Below are 9,154 nucleotides of genomic sequence, written 5' to 3' on the forward strand. Positions count from 1 at the left end.
CATGGAAGGTCCAGCCATATTAACAAGTGTTGCAGTATATTAATTTCAAATAGGACAACAAAGAGTTTAAAGAAACAACCTCCCACCAAACAAATTCTAAGGCAGGGCACAATCTGAAACAGCCTAGTACAGTGATTTTTTTGAAGACCCTCTTTGTGGGCAAGAGTTCAAAATTCAAGTCTGAAGGAATCAAGGTGAAAATGTAATATTAAATGAGAAGAGAAAGGAAAAGAAAGCTTTTATATAAATTTAGGGACCTATGTCCTCCCCTCATAGATGTAGATATATTCCTTGTAATGGCAATTATATGATGGTTCAAGGGGTTACCGCCCTGTTAAAATGGCTCACCTCTGAAATTTTATAACCCAGATAACCTCATGGTGTTATCCAAAAAAATTCTACTTCTAAACTCACTAATTGGACAGATGCAGAAACTTGCCAGTTTATCACAAATAAGATAGGAAACATTTATATCAGGCAATGATATTATCAAGAATACTACATTATAATCCCAGATTGTACAATATTAATAAACAACAGTCCAGGTGTACAGAAAATTATCAAACTATGATCATCTAAAGGCAGGTTGACAGAGTCAGATCATCTAGCCAAAACCATCTCTGTTCAAAGATTGTTTTTTAAGAAAATCCAATGTTCCAGGTACCTGTTTACTGCAGTTTGTAATCCTAGTAAGCGCAAACATACAAATGTTCCACTTTTCTACTTGAAAATACTTAATCTCACAGAGGACCTTCAAGATGGCAGAGGAGTAAGATGTGGAGATCACCTTCCTCCCCACAAATACGTCAAAAATACATCTACAGGGCTTCCCTGGTGGCGCAGTGGTTGAGAATCTGCCTGCCAATGCAGGGGACACGGGTTCAAGCCCTGGTCTGGGAGGATCCCACATGCCGCAGAGCAACTAGGCCCGTGAGCCACAACTACTGAGCCTGTGTGTCTGGAACCTGTGCTCCGCAACAAGAGGGGCCACGACAGTGAAAGGCCCGCGCACCGCAATGAAGAGTGGCCCCTGCTTGCCACAACTAGAAAAAGCCCTTGCATAGAAACGAAGACCCAACACAGCCAAAGAAATAAAATAAATAAATGAATAAATAAGTCAGGAGCTCTTTAAAAAAAAAAAAAACTAACCCATGAAGGATTTTAAGTCCTTATAAAAAAAAAAAAAAATACATCTACATATGGAACAACTCCTACAGAAAACCTACTGAACGCTAGCAGAAGACCTCACACTTCCCAAAAGGGTCTTGTTTCTCCGACCGGGTGTCAGGCCTGAGCCTCGGAGGTGGGAGAGCCGAGTTCAGGACACTGGTAAACCAGAGACCTCCCAGCCCCATGTAATATCAATCAGTGAGACCTCTCCCAGAGATCTCCATCTCAATGTTAAGACCCAGCTCCACTCAATGGTCAGCAAGCTCCAGTGCTGGATACCCCATACAAAACAACAAGCAGACAGGAACACAACCCCACCCATTAGCAGAGAGGCTGCCCAAAATCATAATAAGGTCACAGACACCCCAAAACACACCACCAGATGTGGACCTGCCCACCAGAAAGACAAGATCCAGCCTCATCTATCAGAACACAGGCACCAGTCCCCACCACCAGGAAGCCTACACAACTCACTGAACCAAACTTACCCACTGGGGGCAGACACCAAAAACAACGGGAACTATGAACCTGCAGCCTGTGAAAAGGAGACTCCAAACACAGTAAGTTAAGCAAAATGAGAAGACAGAGAAATACACAGCAGATGAAGGAGCAAGGTAAAAACGCACCAGACCAAACAAATGACGAGGAAATAGGCAGTGTACCTGAAAAAGAATTCAGAGTAATGATACTAAAGATGATCCAAAATCTTGGAAATAGAATGGAGGAAATACAAGAAACATTTAAGAAGGACCTAGAAGAACTAAAGAGCAAACAAACAATGATGAACAACATAATAAATGAAATTAAAAATCCTCTAGAAGGAATCAATAGCAGAATAACTGAGGCAGAGGAAAGGAAAAGTGACCTGGAAGATAATATAGTGGAAATAACTACGGCAGAGCAGAATAAAGAAAAAAGAATGAAAAGAACTGGGGATACTCTCAGAGATTTCTGGGACAATATTAAACCACCAACATTCGAATTATAGGGGTCCCAGAAGAAGAAGACAAAAAGAAAGGGACTGAGAAAATATTTGAAGAGATTATAGTTAAAAACTTCCCTAATATGGGAAAGGAAATAGTAAATCAAGTCCAAGAAGCACAGAGAGTCCCATACAGGATAAATCCAAGGAGAAACACGCCAAGACACATATTAATCAAACTATCAAAAATTAAATACAAAGAAAAAATATTAAAAGCAGCAAGGGAAAAGCCACAAATACAAGGGAATCCCCATAATGTTAATAGCTAATCTTTCAGCAGAAACTCTGCAACCCAGAAGGGTGTGGCAGGACATATTTAAAGTGATGAAAGGGAAAAACCTACAACCAAGATTACTCTACCCAGCAAGGATCTCATTCAGATTCGATGGAGAAATTACAACCTTTACAGACAATCAAAAGCTAAGACAATTCAGCACCACCAAATCACCTTTACAACAAATGCTAAAGGAACTTCTCTAGGCAGGAAACACAAGAGAAGGATAAGACCTACAAACACAGACCCAAAACAATTAAGAGAATGGTAACAGGAATATACATATCGATAACTACCTTAAATGTAAATGGATTAAAGGCTCCAACCAAAAGACATAAACTGGCTGAATACAGAAACAAGACCCATATATATGCTATCTAAAGGAGAGCCACTTCAGACCCAGGGACACATACAGATTGAAAGTGAGCGGATGGAAAAAGATATTCCCATGCAAATGGAAATCCAAAGAAAGCTGGAGTAGCAATTCTCATATCAGACAAAATAGATTTTAAAATAAAGACTATTACAAGAGACAAAGAAGGACACTACATAATGATCAAGGGATCAATCCAAGAAGAAGATATAACAATTGTAAATATTTATGCACCCAACACAGGAGCACATCAATACATAAGGCAAATGCTAACAGCCATAAAAGGGGAAATCAACAGTAACACAATAATAGCAGCAGACTTTAACACCCCACTTTCACCAATGGTCAGATCATCCAAAATGAAAATAAATAAGGAAACACAAGCTTTAAATGAAACATTAAACAAGATGGACTCGGGCTTCCCTGGTGGCGCAGTGGTTGAGAGTCTGCCTGCCAATGCAGGGGACGCGGGTTCGAGCCCTGGTCTGGGAAGATCCCACGTGACGCGGAGCAACTGGGCCCGTGAGCCACAGTTGCTGAGCCTGCGCGTCTGGAGCCTGTGCTCCACAACAAGAGAGGCCGCGATGGTGAGAGGCCCGCGCACGGCGATGAAGAGCGGCCCCCACTTGCCACAACTGGAGAAAGCCCTCGCACAGAAACGAAGACCCAACACAGCCATAAATAAATAAATAAATAAACTCAAAAGTTAAAAAAAAAAAAAAAAGCTCGTAAACTCAGTGATCAAAAGACAGGCAACTCATTTAAAAAAAAAAAAAAAAATGGACTTAATTGATATTTATAGGGCATTCCATCCAAAAACAACAGAATACACTTCGTTCTCAAGTGTGCAAGGAACATTCTCCAGGATAGATCATATCTTGGGTCACAAATCAAGCCTTGGTAAATTTAAGAAAACTGAAATCATATCAAGTATCTTTTCCAACCACAATGCTATGAGACTAGATATCAATTACAGGAAAAAATCTGTAAAATATACAAACACATGGAGGCTAACCAATATATTACTAAATAACCAAGAGATCACTGAATAAATCAGAGGAAATCAAAAAAATTTGATTTTTTTTATTGTCATTTTTAGAGAAAAATGACAATGAAAACACGATGACCCAAAACCTATGGGTTGCAGCAAAAGCAGTTCTAAGAGGGAAGTTTATAGCAATACAATCCTACCTCAAGAAACAAGAAAAATCTCAAATAAACAACCTAACCTTATACCTAAAGCAATTAGAGAAAGAAGAACAAAAAAAAAAAAAACCCCAAAGTTAGCAGAAGGAAAGGAATCATAAAGATCAGATCAGAAAAAAAACAAAAAAAACAAATGAAGGAAACGATACCAAACATCAATAAACCTAAAGGCTGGTTCTTTGAGGAGATAAACAAAATTGATAAACCGTTAGCCAGACTCATCAAGAAAAAAAGGGAGAAGACGCAAATCAACAGAATTAGAAATGAAAAAGGCGAAGTAACAACTGACACTGAAGAAATACAAAGGATCATGAGAGATTGCTACAAGCAACCATCTGCCAATAAAATGGACAACCTGGAAGAAATGGACGAATTCTTAGAAAAGCACAACCTTCCAAGACTGAACCAGGAAGAAACAAAAAATATAAACAGACCAATCACAAGCACTGAAATTGAAACTGTGATTAAAAATCTTCCAACAAACAAAAGCCCAGGACCAGATGGCTTCACAGGCGAATTCTATCAAACATTTAGAGAAGAACAAACCCCTATCCTTCTCAAACTCTTCCAAAATATTGCAGAGGGAGGAACACTCCCAAACTCATTCTACAAGACCACCATTACCCTGATACCAAAACCAGACAAACATGTCACAAAAAAAGAAAACTACAGGCCAATATCACTGATGAACATAGATGCAAAAATCCTCAACAAACTACTAGCAAACAGAATCCAACAGCACATTAAAAGGATCATACAGCATGATAAAGCGGGGTTTGTCCCAGGAATGCAAGGATTCCTCAGTATACGTAAATCAACCAATGTGATAAACCATATTAACAAAGTGAAGGAGAAAACCATATGATCATTTCAATAGATGCAGAAAAAGCTTTCGACAATATTCAACACCCATTTATGATAAAAACCCTCCAGAAAGTAGGCACAGAGGGAGCATACCTCAACATAAAAAAGGCCATATATGACAAACCCACAGCCAACATCATTCTCAATGGTGAAAAACTGAAACGATTTCCACTAAGAACAGGAACAAGACAAGGCTGCCCACTCTCACCACTATTATTCAACATAGTTCTGGAAGTGTTAGCCACAGCAATCAGATAAGAAAAAGAAATAAAAGGAATCCAAATCGGAAAAGAAGAAGTAAAACTGTCTCTGTTTGCAGATGACATGATACTATACATAGAGAATCCTAAGGATGCTATCAGAAAACTACTAGAGTTAAGCAATGAATTTGGTAAAGTAGCAGGATACAAGATTAATGCACAGAAATCTCTTGCATTCCTATATATTAATGATGAAAAATCTGAAAGAGAAATTAAGGAAACACTCCTATTTACCACTGCAACAAAAAGAATAAAATACCTAGGAATAAACCTACCTAAGGAGACAAAAGTCCTATATGCAGAAAACTATAAGACACTGGTGAAAGAAATTAAAGATGACACAAACAGATGGAAAGATATACCATGTTCTTGGATTGGAAGAATCAACATTGTAAGTATTTGATGATGAAAATGACTCTACTACCCAAAGCAATCTACAGATTAAATGCAGTCCCTGTCAAACTACCAATGGCATTTTTCACAGAACTCGAACAAAAAATCTCACAACTTGTTTGGAAACACAAAAGACCCCAAATATCCAAAGCAACCTTGAGAAAGAAAAACGGAGCTGTAGGAATCAGGCCCCCTGACTTCAGATTATACTACAAAGCTACAGTAATCCAGACAGTATGGTACTGGCACAAAAACAGAAATATAGATCAATGGTACAGGATAGAAAGCCCAGAGATAAACCCATGCTCATATGGTCACCTTCTCTTTGATAAAGGAGGCAAGAATATACAATGGAGAAAAGACATCCTCTTCAATAAGTGGTGCTGGGAAAACTGGACAGCTACATGTAAAAGAATGAAATTAGAACACTTCCTAACACCATACGCAAAAATAAACTCAAAATGGATTAAAGACCTAAATGAAAGGCCATACACTATAAAACTCTTAGAGGAAAACAGAGGCAGAACACTCTATGACATAAATCACAGCAAGATCCTTTTTGACCCACCTCCTGGAGAAATGGAAGTAAAACCAAAAATAAACAAATGGGACCTAATGAAACTTAAAAGCCTTTGCACAGTAAAGGAAACCATAAGCAAGATGAAAAGACAACCCTCAGAATGGGAGAAAATATTTGCAAACGAAGCACCTGACAAAGGATTAATCTCCAAAATATACAAGCAGCTCATGCAGCTCAATATCAAAAAACAAACAACCCAATCCAAAAATGGGCAGAAGACCAAAACAGACATTTCTCCAAAGAAGATATACAGATTGCCAACAAACACATGAAAGGATGCTCAACATCATTAATCATTAGAGAAATGCAAATCAAAAGTACAGTGAGGTATCACCTCACAATGTTTAGAATGGCCATCATCAAAAAGTCTACAAACATTAAATGCTGGAGAGGGTGTGGAGAAAACAAACCCTCTTGTACTGTTGGTGGGAATGTAAATTGATACAGCCCCTATTGAGAACAGTATGGAGGTTCCTTAAAAAACTAAAAATAGAACTACCATATGACCCAGCAATCCCACCACTGGGCATATACCCTGAGAAAACCATAGTTCAAAAAGAGTCTTGGGGCTTCCCTGGTGGCGCAGTGGTTGAGAGTCCGCCTGCCGAAGCGGGGACACGGGTTCGAGCCCTGGTCCGGGAAGATCCCACATGCCACGGAGCAACTAAGCCCGTGCGCCACAACTACTGAGCCTGCGCGTCTGGAGCTGTGCTCTGCAACGAGAGGCCGCGACAGTGAGAGGCCCGCGCACCGCGATGAAGAGTGGCCCCAACTCGCCACAACTGGAGAAAGCCCTCGCACAGAAACGAAGACCCAACACAGTCAAAAATAAATAAATTAAATAATTAATTAAAAAAAAAACCCAATCAAGTAGAAGATACCTCCTAGTTAGATTTTAATTCAGGAAAACCACTTCTACTGTTACAAAAGGGTTTCCAATAAAGAAAACATGGGAATAACCAAAGAAAATATTTAAAAAAAAAGAGTCTTGTACCACAATGTTCATTGCAGCACTATTTACAATAGCCAGGATATGGAAGCAACCTAAGTGTCCATCGACAGATGAATGGCTAAAGAAGATGTGGCACATATATACAATGGAATATTACTCAGCCATAAAAAGAAACGAAATTGAGTTATTTGTAGTGAGGTGGATGGACCTAGAGTCTGTCATACAGAGTGAAGTAAGTCAGAAAGAGAAAAACAAATAACTGTATGCTAACACATATATATGGGATCTAAAAAAAAAAAAAAAAGTTCTGAAGAACCTAGGGGCAGGATAGGAATAAAGACGCAGACGTAGAGAATGGACTTGAGGACATGGGGAGGGGGAAGTGTAAGCTGGGACAAAGTGAGAGAGGGACATGGACATATATACACTACCAAATGTAAAATAGATAGTTAGTGGGAAGCAGCCGCATAGCACAGTAGATCAGCTCAGTGCTCTGTGAGCACCTAGAGGGGTGGATTAGGGAGGGGGGAGGGAGACACACGAGGGAGGGGATTTGGGGATATACGTATACATACAGCTGATTCACTTTGTTATACAGCAGAAACTAACACACCATTGTAAAGCAATTATATTCCAATAAAGATGTTAAAAAATTTTTTCTATATATGTACTTGGATCTATTCCTGAAAAAAAAAAAAGTTCTCATCACAAGAAAAAATTTGTAACTATGTATGGTGACTGATGTTAACTAGATTTGTTGTGGTGATCATTTCACAATATATACTAATATTGAATCATAATGTTGTGTACCTAAAACTAATATAATGTTGTATACCCAATTATACCTCACTTAAACTGAGAACAATTAAAAAAAGAAACTTATCAAATACTTAAATCACTCCCAAAGAGGGCATCCTCAGAATGGCTGTTCTCTAAGTATCAAAGAATTAGGCCTTCCATGCCTACTTGTCCATTAAATTAAAAAACTCCAACTTCCATATCTGTGTAGAGTGCTTTCTTTTGAAGTGTGAGGGCATGTGGATAGAGCTCAAGAGGGGTTGATTTTTTCCAGTTCTCACAACCATTGACCTATTTAGAACAGATATTTTACAACTAGAGAAACTGAGACTCTGAGAAACCTGCTCTGAAAAAGGCAACACAGCATGCTAATGACGGAAATGGAAGCTACACACAAATGCCTGACCCCTGATGTGTCATTTTTCCAGCTCTTTGTACTACTAACTTCGTATTTTCGGGTTCTACCTACTCCTTGGTTCTGCATATGACTCCTTGCTTCTCAACCCAAATTCAAGTTCCCTCCACCACTCCCGCCCAACCCCTTTGCTTCCATGACCACATAACTGATCACAAGGAAGACTCTGAGGTTAGAGTCAATCCAGGACTTACTGAGTTGAAACCCACTTGAACACAACACAACACAGTGCAATCATCAGAATGGCTGAGCACCTAAACTCAATGGTCGTGATGTCAAAGTGCCAAAAATGAATTATAGGCCAAACTATAGGCCAATTATATATCAAATTATAGTGATGTTATGGGTCTATTACTGTTGACTGACATTTTTTTCCTGGTGATTGATACTAGATAATAGCATTGGTTTAAATTTCAGTTGTAAAAGAAGTTAAATAGAAGGAATCCTGTTTAGCAAATAATATATAAATACAAGTCAATATCTTCTTCCTGTATCCCACGGCCCAAACCAATGGCAGATAGGAAACCCTCAAAGGATTGCAGCCTCCATGCTTCTCAGGACCTGACTCAGAAGTGGGCAAGAGGATTCTGCTCAGTCATCTGTGTGTACTGTGATGCTCCTAGCCCAGGAGGACATGGATGGCTACTGCCTTACCCCATGCAAGATGTGGTGGGACCAGGTGTCTGAACCCCATCCACCCCTTGCCCACGGCCAGGCCCCAACCTCAGACAGAAGGCAACAGCTCTGTAGGTCAGATGTTCAGGCAGGCTTAACTAGATTCTCTGCTGAGAAAATTCAAGGAATTCACCAGGATTGGGCTTTTTCTTATCTTGGAGGCTCTGGGGGAAAATCCGCTTTCAAATTCATTCAGGTCATCCACTAGGGGG

Source organism: Balaenoptera borealis (assembly GCF_965194805.1).
Source record: "Balaenoptera borealis genome assembly, chromosome: 15".
Classification (NCBI taxonomy): domain Eukaryota; kingdom Metazoa; phylum Chordata; class Mammalia; order Artiodactyla; family Balaenopteridae; genus Balaenoptera; species Balaenoptera borealis.